Source organism: Melozone crissalis, unplaced genomic scaffold (genome assembly GCF_028551555.1).
Source record: "Melozone crissalis strain CALT ecotype California unplaced genomic scaffold, PUWL_Pcris_2 ptg000034l_1, whole genome shotgun sequence".
NCBI lineage: Eukaryota > Metazoa > Chordata > Aves > Passeriformes > Passerellidae > Melozone > Melozone crissalis.
The window spans coordinates 7,655,619-7,673,234 of NW_026535812.1; the positions used below are offsets into that span (position 1 = coordinate 7,655,619).

General features: G+C 40.5%; 1 protein-coding gene across 1 annotated transcript in view; it reads right to left on the reverse strand.

Annotated features, from left to right (window-relative positions):
* The window catches only part of SPSB4 (splA/ryanodine receptor domain and SOCS box containing 4), a 96,100-nt gene extending 81,015 nt beyond the window's left edge, over window positions 1-15,085 (reverse strand). Inside the window, exon 1 of the mRNA XM_054282797.1 lies at window positions 15,008-15,085. The gene's annotated coding sequence lies outside the window, so the exon portion shown is untranslated. The remainder of the gene's footprint in view (window positions 1-15,007) is intronic.
* Between the last annotated feature and the right edge of the window lie 2,531 nt (window positions 15,086-17,616).

Genomic DNA, 17,616 nt, shown 5'->3' on the forward strand with positions numbered 1-17,616 from the left:
GCTGATTTCTCTATGGAACTGGTATTCAAGTTTTTCTCTCAGGCAAAATTTCATTGGACAAAGACAACCATAAGTTTTCACCAACACAGAAACAAGACAGCACAAGGTTTTTAGAGAAGGGTTTTCCCTTAAACACTGTAATGACTCCCTGGCCTGGGCCAGCAGTAAACAGGGTAGGGACATCTCAGAGGCTGCAACAGAGTCAGCTGATAAATAACGGAAATCATTATTACAGTACTGAAAACAATCCAAAAGTCATTCTACTTACTTATTTTGGGTTCTGCACAACCTGAGGAGCAAATTCCAGTGGTTAAATTCAAACACAGAAACCTCTGTCTGAGAATGGTCTCTGAAGTGGCAGTTCCTGTTGGGGAAGCCCAGAGAGCCTGTGCCTCCTGCTGGCTCCTCCAGCTGGCTGCTGCAGTCCAGGCCATACAGGCGTTTGCTTCAAACTTGCTTTGAGACTACATCAGACCCTTTAAGTCATTACAGTGCCACAAAGCCCATCAGAACCCGACTGGTGGCTAATTGACAACCCAAACTGTGTGATCTCTGCTTTGAACTCCAATAATAACTGTACTCATATCTTGCACTAGCTTTAATTTCACATGGTATTACTACATCACACTGCCTTCAGTACATTGCAGGAATGACATGGAACTGTAGGAATGTGGATATCAAGAGAAAAATGAAACAGATTTTTCAGTTAGAAGAGATGGATACAGAGTCTGGGACAATGGCTGATACAATACCTAAACCCAGAGCAATATAAAACACTGCTGACACTGGACAAAATGTGGTTGTTTTGCTAAAGGACAGGACAGTGACACTGACAAGTTTGGGGTGCAAGTGGGTCCTCATTAGCTCACTTAAGTCTCTTTGATGCATCAATAGCATCTCACCTTGATTTAGATTAAATCATGACTGGTCCAACCTCCCTAGCTACATTTGGTCCCTGTGCATTCATTCTGTTACCTCAGCTACTACACACATGAGGGAAACTCAGATGTTGTTGATACTTTTGATAGTATTGGTTCTTGTCCATTGAGCCAGGGAGAGAATAGGTCTTTATGGGTTCCCACAGGAAAGTCTTGACTCTCTGTTTAGCAAGAAGTGGCTGCAATGGCCTTTCTCTCCTCTTTTCTTTTAATGTATATACAACATCCCAAAATAATTACTTGTGGAAACCACAAGGTGCATACTTCAGATCACAGGCAATTTGGGTGAGCAGAACCACAGCATATTAACTGCTCTTCCAAATCCTGTCATGAGCTCATGTGGGCAGGTCTGTCACCCAGATTTCTCCACAATGTATTTCTGGAAATGTAAATAATAGTAATGTATTTCTCACACACAGTGCCCAGAAATGTTTTAACTGAAACAGACTGCTTTTGTTTCAAAACTTTCCTGAACTGCTTAGTGTTGAAATCCATGAGATTTCAACATACAACTATCAGAAAAATGAAGAGGGAGGTCCAAAAGTGATCCTTTTTTTTTTAAAGTGCCACAGTTTATCCTGCATTCTTCCTTGCTTCTGGAAGAAAAATTTTTCATTTCCCAAAACTTATGGAAGCTGTATCAAAGATGGATTTTTAAAAATTCTTCATATAAAAATACACTATTGCTGTTACTCAGCACATTCCAGAAAATCACCTTTGATTTAGAGGGTTTTTAAAATATACTTGTATATACAATATTCTGCAAGTGTTGGTACACCTAAGTCTTTTACTATTCTATAATCTTACTTTGCATGTTAAGAAGTCTGGTGATAATTACTACTTCTAAAAAGATTAAAAATCTGTTTAGATATTAGAAAAACATGTCCTAGCAACATGCCTTGGAGAGCTAAAAAAATTTACATTAACACATTTTTTCATTTCCTTAAAAAACAACCAAACATAAAACCCCAAACCAAACATAAAACCCTACAGCTTTGTTTTCCAACCCTGGAAAACTTACTCAAAATTCACACTTAAGCCTGACTAATATCAGTGTGGATTCTTTTTTTTTTTTTGCTCCGACTGACTACCAACATCTGAAACTCCATCTGAAAGACTCAGGATGTGTCATATTTTTCTGTTCCCTTATTTGAAGGGCAGAAGAGAGGGAAAAGAGCCTCAAAAGTTTTCAGTTGTTGCCACTGGAAATTTTTGGGAATACTCTAGCAATTGTAAAATCTTCTCAAAAGCATTTTGTTTCAGTAAAATTAAACTGCTAAGCATTCCAGGTATCAAATATTGCCCATGTGAATTCAGAAAATAGGAAAAAAGGCTGTTTTAGTGTCTTAGATGCAATAATCTAGAAAGCAGGATATAAGAGACACTGTACTAATTTTATGATATTTTATGGGGTTTAATCTTCAATTTCTGCAGTGCTTGTTTCCTCAGCAAACCCAAGAAGGAGTTTTAATTTATTCAGCTTCCCTCTCTCCCCATTTGAGATTTACAGTGGTACATATCTTCAGCAATTTTCCCCAGGAGATCTTGTTTCTTCAACTCGAAGGCATCCAATTCACCTCAGAAGCAAAGTCAGTAGCGTTTATTGTCCATTAGACAATTAGAATATGATTCTCCTGCTACAGGCAGTGTCTGCAGGCAGCCATCTGGGGTCTGAGCACACAAAAGGCTGCTGGGAAGGGTGCACACACAAAAGCACCGTGGGGACAGGGAAGTGTGTGCCTGACAAAGGCCCCTGTTATCTCTGGGTTAGTGAGGGGGTTTCTGAGGGTGCCATAAGCACTGGGGAGGCACCCTCGGATGGCAGCCGTGAGCCCAGCAAGGACAGATGGAGAACAAAGGTGAAAAGCACACAATGCACAAGGGCCAGGAGAGCACTTCCACTGCTCCCTTCAGAGCTGCTGCAATTCCTGGGACATCCTGGGCAGTGAAGGGAAAAGTGTGGCCCTGCAGGGCAGCAACCCACTGTTAATATTGTCTCTGAAGTATTGTCAGCCCTACCTGGGACGATACACAAGGCTTTTGAGAGAGGTACCACCTCTGTGAATGAAAACAACACAGGCTGCAGCCAGATCCTGCTCTGGCTTAATGTTTGTCAGGGGAGACAATTCACTGGCTGACTTCTGCAACAGAAACTCAGGGTCTGAGCAGACAAAGAAAACAATTGTCTCATTTGACACACTCAGCCATAATTCGCTTACCTTCTAATCTCTTATGATTGATTTAAAAATAGGATTCATAAAGTGACAAGCTGCCCTCCGATAGAATGTTTTCTTATGGTGGTTTATGTGCAGTTTACACAGTGTCAGATACACTCTGGCATACATCCCACTGCTAACTAAACTCTGAAAGAGCAAAGGTTCTAGCCCATCTTGTGCCTTTCTAAAAACTAAAAAAAACCCCAAAAAAACGATGGAATGTTTTACATCTTATTTAAACAGCAAGGATATAACAACTCAACAGGCAATAAAGCCCAAATATCTACATAAAGAGCAGGAATATCACAGGAAAACAAAACAAAACAAAAAAATCAAAGAGATCATAGCTCAATACAAGAAAGCATATCAGTCTTGTGATCAGCCACAATCCTTGCCAAATTCATAAAATACTTAAACTACTGCAGTTGCTGCTGTCTAGGAGAGAAAAGTCCTTCCTTTTTCCTTTTGTAATATTTTCTCTCTTGAAAAATATAATTAACTTAACTTGCATATTTAGGTACACAAAGCAACCTCCTAATTGAAAAAAAAATTACTGTGGTCTGTCTTTCTTCCTATTCTGAGAAAGAGGAATATTTAAAAGCCTTGAAAGACTTTTCTTGTTTTGTGAAACATTCCCCAGGCATGGACATGTTCAGCATCTTTGGAAAGGTTGTCAGTTGTTCACTTTAGACTCTGAAAATTGATCCATGAACAAATAGTGGCTCTTTGTGGATCAGCCCATCTGCCTGCCAGCTGGGGGAAAAGGTGGTATTGTAGCAACAGCTGCTCCCACAAGTTGTGCTGGTTTTGGCTGGGATAGTGTTAATTTTCCTTGGAGCAGCAGTCTGGATTTGTGCTGGGAGCAATGTGGAGAATGCAGGGGTGTTTTTGTTCCTGCTGAGCAGTGACTGCACAGGCAGGGCTCTCCTGCTGCTCACCCCAGCCGTGAGTGGGGTGGGGGGGAGGCACAGCAGGGACAGCTGATCCCGGAAAAGCTGGGGCAGGAGGGAAGGGGGAACATCCCCAGTGATGGTGGGGGTGTCCCAGGTCCTCCTGACACTGCTGGAGCCCTGCTGCCCTGGGATGGCCGAGCACTACACCCGGGGGAAGCGATGAATGCATTCCTTGTTCTGCTTTGCTTTACCTGTTGAACTGTCTTGAGCTCAGCTCATGAATTTTATCCCTTTTACTCTTCCCATTGTTTCCCTCCATCTGACAGGGGAGTGAGTGAGGGGCTCCAGCCACCAGTACAGCAGGACATGGAAGAACAAGGATGAGGAACACATGGAGGAGAGCTTTTATTCGGGAAGCAGGTGAATTTTGAATGATATCAAGATGAGCCAATTTAGAAATGTGCCACTACCAAATCAGCACAGAGAAAACACAATGTAACTTTAAAAAAAGAAATTAAACAGGACTATGTTAATTTGTTTGGAGAAAGAATTAAAAAAAACTATTCAGGACTAATATATATAGTCCCCTCTCACATTTGCAATTTTGGTTTAGGAACCCTTGAGACCCAGGATTTTTTTTTCATATTTCTATCACAGCAGAGCTCCAACCCTCAAAAGATGGAAATTAAGTGTGCAGCTGGAGATATCTTTGTTTTTTCACCTTTGGAGTTATACATTGTCATCAATCAAACAGTCATGCTCAAATCAATGTAGCTGAGTCAGGCAGAATTTCCACTGTAACAACCTGGTTTTCTTAGAAGTTAATGCTACTGGATATTTTGCCTTTAAGTTGAGCCTGCTTTTCAAATTTTAGCCTGCATTTAGCTTGAGACCAACTCCATGCTACAAACACCATCCTTCAAGCCAGTTAACAGCTCAAGCTCAATTTCCTTGAATTCACTGGGGAAAAAGGAGGTTTAAGGGAAACTGTGGAGAGCAGGACTGGAAAAATTAAGATTTTTCAGTGCTGAAAGTTAAACAAGGACTTCATAAACTCTAATTTTTTTCCTCCATCCAGTTACTTGGACCAACACATGGCCTGCAACACAGCATTCCTACCTACAAGTAATTACCTTGTAATTAATTTCTTCCTAGATGCCATGATCCAAAGATTTTAACAGGAGAACAGCATTTTGGGAAGGAGTGCTGTCACATACCTCACTTGGTGACACCAGGAGAGGCAGTCAGTACATGAAACAGAATGTGCCAAGAGCTCCTTTCATTTGAAAGACTGACTGGTTTGTATCTAAATTAATAATTGCACGGTACTATCGATCTCCCAATGCTGAACTCCAAGTACTTCAACTGTTTTCACTTAGAGAAAACTTCTTTTTCTTTCTTTTAATCAGACTTACCAGAAAACGTCTTTAAGGGAAACAAAGTCATTGTTTAGCTCTAATAATGAGCTACATTCTCAGGGTTTACTCCAAAATATATTATAAAATGTCTTATGGATTCTGTATACATGGTATGTAATGGAACATTTAATATCTGCAGCTGCAGATTGTTCTGTCCAGAAAAATATATTAGAACAGTAAATTCTTCTCACTTCTGTCATATGACAAGAAAGAAAGAGGACATGTAACAGTAATCTTGTGTTGTTTGGTGCCCAAGTTGAGTTTAACTGGTAATTACACCATGTTACAGGCAGTTAAATGTGCCTGTAGTGCCAGAACAATAAACCCTGTCTTGGGTACATGCAAAATACTAAACTACATCAGAACTGCCTTCCAAAAAGGCAAATCCACTCTCTGCAAGGTCTTTAGGGAAAACTGATACTACTTACAGGCTCCCTTTCTGTTTTTATAAGCCTACAAAGTACCATGTAAAAAACCTCTCAGTACCAATAATGCTAATATACTCCCAAAATTCATTTGCTGAGTTTTTATCTAAGCAGAGCAGGATACAGTTCAGGGCCACAGGGGATGCTGACTCAGGTGGTTCTGCCCTGTCCTGCCATCATCTGAGATGCCCTCAGTCATGGCTTAACCCTTGCCAGCAACTCACTCACTGCCCCTGTCAGATGGGAGAGAGAATTGCAAGAGTAGAACTGAATTTGTGGTGTGAGATAAGGACAGTTTAAAAGGTAAAGCAAAACCCACACATTCAAGCAAATCAGAGCAAGGAATTCATTCATCATTCCCGTAGGCAGGCAGGTGCTCAGCCACCCTGAGCACAGCAGGGCTCCATCGTGTGTGACAGTCACTTGGGAAGACAAACACCTTCCCTCCAAAAGTTCCCCCTTCCTTCTTCCCTGAGCGTCACACGCTGAGCACAATGACACAGAAATTCCCTGGGGTCAGCTGGGGTTGCTGTCCTGGCTGTGTCTCCTCCCAGTCCTTGTGCACCCCAAGTCTCCTCACTGGTGGGTGAGGACCAGAAAGGGCCTCACTGGTGTGCAGGGAACAGAATTAACTTTATCCCAGCCCAAACCAGCAGCTCCCCTCAGCCAGCAAGGCTGTGCTCATCCCTTACATTAGCTGCCCACCAGCAGCAAAACACAAGCCACACATATACAAATACAGACATACACATCAATGATGCTACTTAAAAATATATATATGTATATAAATACATATACAAACTGGGCTTTCTTGAGTTAAAACAAGGTTCCATGACATTTTTGTCATAAAGACATTCTTACCCTTCCTGAACACTCACTTGCCTCCCTTACCAACCAAAGCTGCAGTCTATTTCAGGTGTACCAAAAAAGGAGGACGGAACATTTGATAAGACACGAGACCTAAAAATGTTACATTTAAACACATATGGAGAAACTATTCTCTTTGCTCAGAAAAAGGAAAAAAAATAGATTGTCATCTTGTCACCTCTCCTTGTTTGCACACAGTAGACAGAACAGCATCAGCACAAACCCAGTCAAAATTATATATTTCATGTATTACTGGAGACCATGTGGTCAACTGCTTTTGCCACAGATTTTTCACACAAGGAAGCATTAAAGGCAACTATTTCAATCATGGGTTAGGAAACCAAAGTTTCATATTAAACCCTGGAAGGAGGGTCAAGTTATTTTTTCCCCCTCTCATACCCTGCAGCAATCAGTCCAATCCCAAAACATGTGATTAGAGAATTTCTGTTACTTGTAAATTTCAGACGATGCTCAGAGTTCTACTACATGGGTACTTGACAACAAAACCAGTGTTTGTTTCAGTATGACTTGAAGCAATCACATTGACAGCAGAACTCTGGGCAGCAGAGGCAGTTTGAGGAACTGTCTGAGCAGCACCTCCTCTCTGGTTTTGGCAGGGGCTGCCCATGAGCTCCCCGGAGCAGGCAGGTGCCTCCAGCAGGAGCCTGCACAATCACACTGGGAGTGAAGCAGGGAGGAAAACCAGCCCTGCCACCCCTACAAGGACCTGGCTGGCTGCTGGGCACTCAGGAGAACCCCTGAGGCAGCTCAGAGGAGCTTCAAACTGCATTCTGCACCCACCTACTCCGAGCTGGATGGAGAATGATGCTCCATGGATATCTTTCCCTCGCTCTGCAGGAAGGGAGCAAAGCAAGGCTGGAGTCACAGCCACAGGAGGCGATGGCTGAGGGTGTTAGGGGAGATTCCCCTGTTGCCTGTCAGCTTTAGGACTTGAGCATTCCCTGTTAAACCTGATACAATGGAGCAGGGGAGAGTGGTCAGTCCTTCCCTCCAGAACTCAATTGGGAGCACGGACCTCTCTTCCCCAAAATGAGTTACCATGGGATGCTGAAGTGAGCCACAGCCGTGGAGTGTGAGTCATCCCCGGGGCATCATTCCCAGGAATCTCTGCCAGTGGAGCAGGGAGGAGGACAGGCTGCTCAGGAGGCTCTGTAATTGCACACTCACTGAATTGTAACCCAGCAGCTCTATCATTAAACTAATAATGTTACTGCCATGCAGAGAGCTCGAGTCAGAGATGGAGTTAAATTGTATGTTGTCAAAATGTTGGCAAATAAATGAAATCTAGCTCAAATGAAACTTCCCTTAATCACACCATAACATTACCACATGCTTAATTAGAGGCTTATTTTAATTGAAAGAAAGTTATTTAATGGACAAGATAGTAGGCTTTCAGAAGTTATAAATATGCAGCAAGTTATTTATTATATAGCTGATCTCCCATCCATATAAATTGCTGATGCAGTTGCCACACACTTCAAAAAGCTTTTAGCTCAAGTTCTTTAGATCAACACAAAGAACTTAACCTTGACAAGATCCTTTACAATTTTATTAGGTTGAAAAAAAATAAAAATTAATTCCCCCCTACAGGACACAGATTTTTTTTTAAATACATCACTCTGTCAAAAATGTTTTCAAAATCTAAGAGATGAAAGGAGGATGCTGCAGAAAACCCAAAACCGACAAAGAGCACGTTCAGTAAGAGGCACCCAAAGCACATCTATTTAAAGAGAAGGCTGTAAGCTGATGCATTGTTCCCTGGGAGCCTCTGCGTCACAAACTTCCGAGCAGTGACTCAGCCTGCCCAGGAGTGTGTGCCTGCCTTGGGGGCTGCCAGGGGGCATCCATTCTCTTTGCTTTTGGCCTTCAAGGAGCAGGTGTTTGTTTTATTATTTAAATAATTGCTTGTTTGCCATTGAAACCTTGCTTTTGAGACATGGCTCCCTGTGAATGTGTTTCTCTCTCTGGGCTTCGAGATAGTTACACTTGACTTTGAATAAGGAACTCTTGAGAACATTCTCAGGGGTTTTTCCTCTGATAAAGTGGATCCAGCTAATTGAAAAAATTTAATACAGGTCAATCAACATCTCAAAATGCTAATTCAACTGCATATATTTACAGATTTTCACTACAGAAAAAGTATTTTCACTAAGCAAAAAAAAGTGTTGATAATTCTCCTCAAAACAAAACATCAACCAACAAAAAAACCCAAAGTTACACCCTTTTCCAGGTAAGGAAAACCCCAATAAAATCTACACTTTTACCAACAAAAATGACAGAAAAAATTTTTGACCCTTTAGTAAAAGATAATCTCTTTATGAGATTTCTAAAATGAAGATGCTAAACATATCTATGAAAATTAAATAAATTCAAGATCTAATGTAATTATGTAACATTGAAACCATGATGCAAGTAGCTTAAAAGGCTCATGGGAAAAATTTTAAAATATTAAGTCCAGAGCCATTTATAAGCATTTTGAGCCATAAAAAATTAAAAAGTAGCAAAAAATATATACACAACAAAATCTCAATATAACCATTTGTTGGGGGCTAGGTTTCTTTCCTTTTGTTCCTTTTTACTTACAGACTTTTTTTACCCATAAGTTGCTAAGAAATACTAACGACTGAGTATTTAAGAAAAACAAAAGAAGTGGCCAGGCTCAGGGGAGGAGGGCATTTGGTTGCACTTCTCTTATCTGGGAGTTTCTCTTTGAGGGGCAGAGAGACCTCAGGAATTGGGCAGGTGAAAGATGGGGCTGGGGCAGCTGCTGGCTCTGGGTTGCTCTTGCCAACCAAGACACCATCATAAGGCACCAACTAGCATTTCACAAAATGCAGGCTTTTGAAAATTATGTTATGTAGGAAGATAGCTTGATTGATAACAATAATTCGTGCTGCTGACAACAGACCTTGTAAATGGAAGTGCTGTCAAATTGGAAATATGGAAACTAAAAACAAAAATAACCCTCAGTATTTGGTACAGATATCTGAAGGCATCTACAATTCAAATGTATTTTTAGGGCCTCTTTAGCCATTTCTAATTAAATGGTGGACTTATAAAACGGAGTAGAACTGCACATAGCTCCAGTTAGTACCATCTTGCCATACAGCTCAGGAAAGATGCTTGCAAAAACCAAGCTGATATGGAAATCTATTGTTGCTCATTTCTATTATCAATCACTTAATTTATTATTGCTCATATCTATTATTGTTCATTTCATTTATTATTGTTCATAATTTCATATTATTGTTTCATTTCAGAGCACAGGAATTAATGTCTGCTAATTTCATTTGCAATCAGCTCTAAAACAATGACAGCATTAACTAATCTTCACGACAATGTACCAAAGTCTTAATTAACATCAAGCGCTGGAGGAACTGTGGTGGGCAAACCCTGAGGAGCAGCACGAAGGCTGGTGCAGCTCAGCTGTCCTGTCCCCTGTCCTGTGACACCCCAACAGGGTCACTGAGCCAGGGGACAGCGGCACAAACCTGCAGAAAGCCCGAGGAACACATGCAGCCTCCTATTCCACAATCTGTGAATGCAAGGAAAAGGAATTGAGCTGAGGCTGAATGTTTCTCCTCCATGCTTCTAAGGACAGCCCCCTCCTTAAGGACAAGTTCCAAGGGCAACAGACAACAAAGACATTTCCAGAAATGTGTTCTCATTACTGCTGTGCTTCAAGCAAGCCAGGAAAGTCACTGCTGACCTTGAGCCAACAGGGAGGGGAAAGTCTTGTAAGGGAAAAATATTCCTTAGCAAAACAACCTGGAGGAAGCTCTCCCTGTTTCCTTTGCAGTCCATCCAGACAGGGCTCTTTTGCAAAAGTAGAGTTCTCTCTGGATAAAAAAACCATCCTGAAATTGGTTAAATGCACAATTATGTTCTTTCTAGAAAAAAATAATTCTCAATGTATGAGTTAACTACAATTCTCTAAGCAATTCACCACGTAGATTTTCTTAGAGCAGAACAAAAAGGATCAATTTAGGAAACAAATCAGTGTTCTAGTGAACCTACTCTGAAAGAGATTGGTTTTAGTAAGATTGAGGAAAGCCTTCTTAGATTAGGATCTATTATTTTAAGCTTTATTTCTTACTTTTAGAAAGTTATATTTACATGCATTGTCATGCATCTATCGCAGAACTGTATATTTAGATTAAATATGCTGCTGATACCTTACTAATGCTATCCCTGTGAAATTTTCATGTTCTGGTAAAAGTTTACAAAACTACTATGAACTGCCAAGACAGGTGTTTTCTAAAGCATTTCCTTAATTACACCTTGTTTTGTAAGTAGTCTCACTGTGAAATGAGTGGCAGATTGGCTATGTGTCTGAAGAACATTTGTTTGCACAAAATCTACTCTTTGAACACAACAGAAGGAAAATTCTACTATGCAGAAAACAGAAGTCAATCACAACTCACTACACATGGAGACACTGATGGTCACTGAACAGACAAAATGTACATTAAAGCTCATCAGGGAGATTAAAATCTTGCTTGGAGCAGCCTTTCCACATCAACAGGTTCTCAGATTGCTGTGATTCAGAGGCATTACCAGGTATGTTTATGAAATGAAGTCATCAGAAGCCGTGGAAGGCTGCCCAAGCCTGGCTGCAGAGGTGTGGCTGAGAGCCCACACGGTCTGGGTGTCCAAACCCAGGACAGCCAGAGCTTCTGTCCTTTCCCTGGAGACTCATCCTTGAAGGGGTGTCTGTAAGGATCTGGGCATGCTCATCTAGAGATCAATTAGCTATGAGACAATTATTGTTACCTCGTTAATCACCTGCTGGGGGTACCTGTGTGTTACTTTTAGCTCTATGGGAATCCTGAGCCTCATGTGAGATTGTAAAAGTAGAAGCACTGTTCAACAGCATGAATACACTGATTTCACCCTCAACCTGGGGAGCACTCATTTCGCCACATAAATCAGAAAACAGCCACATATGCACCACCAGCTTTGCAGAAAGTGAGCAACACAAATCCATAACTCACAGAGCCTTTTGCTTCAGTAATCCTTAATGTTATTCATAGACTTCTTCAACTCAAAAACAGAACTATTTCTTGAAAGGCTGAAAAGACTGAAATCACTACATGAACGCTTCTAAGAACTGACATAGTCCCCCAAAATATGGTAAAAACCTGCAGCTACTGCATTAAATGCCATTGCACAACCAATGCAAGCATGCTAAAATGGCTGTAATCCACCCTTAACAATTTGGGAAGTTCTCCAAATTGCTGCCAGTTTTAGATTACTTACACACAATCAGACATTTGCTGATTTCAAATTTGCTCTTTCCTCCATCCTCGTTAAAAAAATACTGCATTTCTTATTTTCAAACTGCCACTACAGCCACAGAGCCATCACCTTATATTTTTAAATAATCAATAAGACCAGAAATCTGAGAGGTTGTGATGATAATAGTTCATAAAATACCTTGAAGTTTCAATAAACAAAGCAAAAAGAAAACAAGCTACATGAGTACAGTGCTCTTCAGCTAACCATTTTTATTTTGTTCTGATAAAGATGCCCAAATATAAAGATATGAACCAGCCAATAAAAACATACCTGTCTCCAGCATGGCTTGGTGGTAAAGGAACAGGTATGGTAAATATTCACAAATACACTTTCTCTGATTTTCTCCATGGGCTTCACCTCATTTGAACTGCCAGAGCAATGCCTTATTTGCATCAAAGTAAATGACACAGCTCTGTCCTGCTCCTTGTTACTTCACACAGATTATGATCTTTATCACCTCACCATTAATTCTTCAAACTGCAAATTAGACTGCAACACTCATTGTAGTGTCAAGATCACAAATTGCAATGTCAGCCCTTGGCTTCATGCTCTGGCTCAGTGGAAGGAGTGGCCATCTGCACAGGTCTTTAGGCAATACAGACTATGCACATGTATTGTTCTTTACCACAGCAAGTTCAACATGGAAAGATTTTCAATCCTAGTTTTGAAAATTTCAAAACTGCATCTAATTGTACATCAAGAACTATTTCAATAGCAAAAAGTATTTCAATGATACCATAATATGTCACCTGAAAATTCAATTTGAGGATTGATCTGAACATTTTACTGAGGAAAAGGTTCTTCTGCTCAAGGAAATATTGTGGTGAAATCCCCACGATCCAACAGCCACGATTGTCTTACACACCTTACACACACTCCTTCTCCACCAGGTAGTTCTTGCCATGAGGCAGTGAGAGAGGGAAGCAGTGTGAGGGTTCACCTGACAACCAGCTCTGCTTGAATTCAAGCTCTGTGTGATCAAAACATGAGATTTTTACCTTCTCATTCAACCAAATTCTACAGCTGATAAAAATCAGAACTGCCCCATTATCATGGAAAAAAAAAAAACCAACCGGAAACCTCAAAGTTTCTGCCTGCCACCAATGCCTTCTTTCTCCATCACCACTGACGCCTTCTGTACCTGGAGAAAAGCCAAAACTTACAGAAAGGAGGTTTTTAAAAGGATTTCTGTCATCCCCCTCCACTTTCCCCTCTCCACCATTTTTTTGTAATGATGTTGTTGCCAAAAATATAACAAAAAGGTTTCGCCTATTCACCATCACTCCTGGAGGGGGAGAGGGGGGAAGACAGCCTATATTACAACTCAACAGACTTTCCAAAAATTGTGCCCTAGGAGTTTTTAAATTCTTCTGAGATCTTTTAGAAAATCAGATCAATACAGTCTTGGAACAAGTGTTTGATCCCCTTACTCCTAAGTGTGTAGTTTTGGCTTGTCATCCCTACAGAAGAGTTGGAGTTTTGGGTGCCTCACTCATTTGTTACCACTCCACTTGGCAATATGCCATTCTAAGGGTAGTGACCATGGAGTCAAAGGAATTTAAGAGGGTGTTCCACTGCCCTGTGTTTATGATAACACTCTACTGTATAAGCTACTAAAACATATCTATTATGGTCCTATTCCAGGGACAAAGCAGGAGGGGTTAAAAATTCTCAAACAAGTGTAAGAATTTGCACCCAAAATCTGTTTGTTTTAACACAAATTCGGGTTTCTTTGTTTACTACAAAAATAGTGTTCATATTTATTTCTTTTGGGAGGAGCACTCTATTTATTTAAAACAAAGACATCTGTGTTGCTGTGCTTCTAAAACAAAGCTTGACTTATAAAATGTGATTAAAATTTCTAAGTGCTAAGAAATACCCTTTCACTTTAGAATTTTTCATGTTTTTTTTAAAGATAGTCTGGCAAGGTCTAGATTGTTATACTTTCTTTTGAAATCCCTCAAATGTGGAAAGACCATGGAGATGTTTTCAGAGAGATGACAAGAAATGCAACTGTAAAAGAAAAAGAACAAATTTGAAGAAGAAAAAAGCAAAATATGTCTAAATTATTGGCTTTGAGGGTTTTGATTTGGCTTGGTTTTGTATTGAGTAAATGAAAACAGAAGCCAGTCTCAGCAAATCTAAAGCTTGATCTTGAATCCACTTCAACTGTACCAATCACACAGATCTTAAGGTCTAAACCAATTTGAGACCACACACAGTTTTTGGGGGGCAAACCATTATCAAGCTTCATATGCATGGCCAAGTCCCAGACACTGAGCTCCAGCTTGTACAAACATGCACGTGAACAGGACCAGCATCTCAGAAAAAAGGAAGAAAGATGTAATTCCAAAGTGGCCTCAGAACATCCCCAGCTGTAATTGCTTGGAAATAATACAGTTCTGCCACAGTATTTGTAGTGCAACATTGAGGAAATTGTTATCAGTTTTGGGTTTGGCTTTTCCCCTACCCCACACTCCCCTGCTTTCTGTCTTTGTATTTCTATGCTTGAGAAAGCTTTAATGCCTGAATCTAGATAGTTATGGTACAGGTCAGAATAAGAGCATGTTCATGGCCAGACTTTTTGACTCGAAAGATCACAGAAGCAATCCTTAACTCTCGCTTCTAGACTTTCACTGTGAGACAAGATTGAGAACCACCAATACAATTTAGAAATAGAAAATAAGTTTGCTCTGCATTTCCCAGGATAGTCCTGTTCTACAGTTGTCATTTCTACTTTTAGACTGATACTTCAAATTCACACAGTGCCAGGTAATATTTCCTTCCTTCTCCACTCTTGGCTGGAAATCAGTGAATTACTGTAAATAAAAATCCCCTTGCACGTGGTATATTAAATAACTGGAAAAAATCCACAACGCCCCAAAACCCCCTAAAACCTCAGCCCCTTCTCCTGCATTCATTCTCACTCACCGCAGCCCCATTCCCTTGTTGGCTTTGTAAATGGCCATCTCTGCCTTTGCAGGGAGCATCCCAGATGTGTGAGGCTGCTCAGTTTTTGTACATCCCATATGGTGTGAAACACAAAATGAAAAAGCACAGTAGTGCAAGTTTTAGCTCGTATGCTCCAGACAGAATTGACTTGGAGAAATATGCAGTCAGCTGTGCCCAACACTTTGTGTTCCCCCCTCTGTTCCTCTAAAATAAACATTCCAATCCCTTCCTTCCAAACCCATCTGACACGTTACAGCAGCCCAATATCGAGTGCCTTACTGCTGTTCTTTTCAACACTGCATTTTCATCTGCAAAAATAATCTAAGAATGGGAAAATTCATTTTCCCATGAACTTAGATCAGCAAGACTCACTTCTCCCCTTCCCCTTCTTCTGAGAGAGGTGGTTCAATACAAGCCCCTCCCTGGCAGCCAGACAATAAAGCTGCAAATAAGTTATTCTGATCAAAGCCCCATCTGCTTGGCAGCAGCAATTCAACTGCACTTGTGGTTTTTATATGGCTGCAGCTTCGGAATTGAATGATCCTTTCATTTAGATGGAAGTTTAAACAAAATATGGTAATTAGCATCAACCACTGCTTTCATGGCTACTGTCTACAAAGACATCTCTAATAAAAGGACTTTGCTGCTTTTCCATCTAATTACACAACATTGTTGAACAATACAATTTAAATTTAAATCAGGCAGCTCTTTCTTGAAGTCAGTTAACAGACTTCCTGTATTACACTACCTATCAATGGTAGGGAATAGGACTAAAATGAAGAATTCCAACTCCAAATCATCTCACTGGATTTTGTTTCATCATTTCCTGAGGAATATGGCTGAGGTTGGTAACATTTAGCTCTAATCTTGCTAGTATAAAACTACCTCTCTACCTTTCAAAAGAAAAGCAGGATTTAAGCTTTTTACCAGAGCAGGGCGAAAAACCAGGCATTATGTAGCATTGCAGTTTTATGACATAATAAAAGATGCCAGCATACAATGATGAATGTTTTTAATGAGACAGCCACAGTGCTGTACTCAATAAAAATTTTTATAGGCACAATCCTAGGCAATATAAATAAGAGGAAAAATAATTTATTATAACCGCTACCAGTTTTTTGTTTAGGTACTATAATTTCTCATTACAATAAAAACCAATAATGGAAAAAAAAAAAAACTTAACCCCCTAAAAGAGTGTTTTTGGCAAATGATGCTTTTCACAATCACATTGGGCTGAATGTACCTGACCTAACAGTGAAGCCAAGGTGGGCCTGACCTTGGGTTGAGAGAGAAACCCCTGGGGTACATCAGCAGATGCTGTAGAAAAAAGCCAGTGGCTCAGATAAAACACTTAGTTAACATTAGCCCACAAAACCTGACTGAATGGAAAGATCTAATTTGGCCCCCTCACTGCTGATGAGCTGATAGGCAGGAATAAAAAAATACAGTTCTAAAGCCTCTGGCTGGGGCAGGGATTTTGACACATGAATTCCCTTAGGCCATTCTGACAACTCCAATCTAAAGGTTTATCCTAAAGACTTTTCTTGCCACCTCCTATTTGCCAAGTGAAACAAAAAGGGCAGGTATCTGAGGGAGTCATGTATTTTAGCAGTATGAGTTATAATTTGAGGGAACAGTTTTACTGTGTACTGACATGTCTGTGAAACTCCTCTTTAGAAATCTGATTGGAACAGAAAGCTCCAGATTGGTAAACGGCACCCTCCATTAGTTCCTAAATGATGAGAGGAACACAAGGCACCAAGAGAGAAAAAGTTTCTGTTTCAATAACATCATCTATTGTGCATTCCCCAAACAGCTAAATCCCAAACAGATTGGGACCTGGAATACAGAAATACAGCATTCCTCACTTACATCCTGTTAGAGAGCTGAACAGCAAAACAGAGCAAGTTGAAATAGAAACACTGTGTTCAATCCAACAGCTTTCAATTGCCATTCCAGGGAAGTGCTCTCCCACCCAAACACCTCAGGCAGAACAACCTGAAGCCTGTCATGTCCCACCACGCAGCCCAGCTACTCCCATCAAGCAATGATTTCCTGCTCTTCTCAGCCTGAGCTTTCTCTCATCTGACACATAATAAGGAACTCATCCACCAATCCTCCTCACCTAGCAAAGAAACACAAACACTCTGCAGTTTTCCACTGGGGGAAAAACCCCGAAACCGTAATAAATTAACATATTGACAATTTTGGAGAAAAGCAGCAAAAAAATAGAAACTGAAAATGATACTTGTCAGGAAACTGCTTGAGAGCCATTCAGCTGTGCCCTGTGAAAGGAAAGCTTAAGCAATCTGGAAACCTTCAGCAGACAAAAATAGCAATTCTCACCATAAATTACTGCTTTCTCCAGAATTCTTTTGCCTGTGTCTTCTGGATTACATACTAAGGTGCGTTTAGCAATAGTCAATACAAGACTCATGAATGATTAATAAGCTTTCCTATTATGTGGTACTGATGGTTATCCCCGTGTTAAGGGACAACATTTCACACAAGATACAATACAACTGATACCCATAAGGCTCTGAAACAGCAGAGACCTTTCAATATCCTTTAACCATCTGCAAGGACTC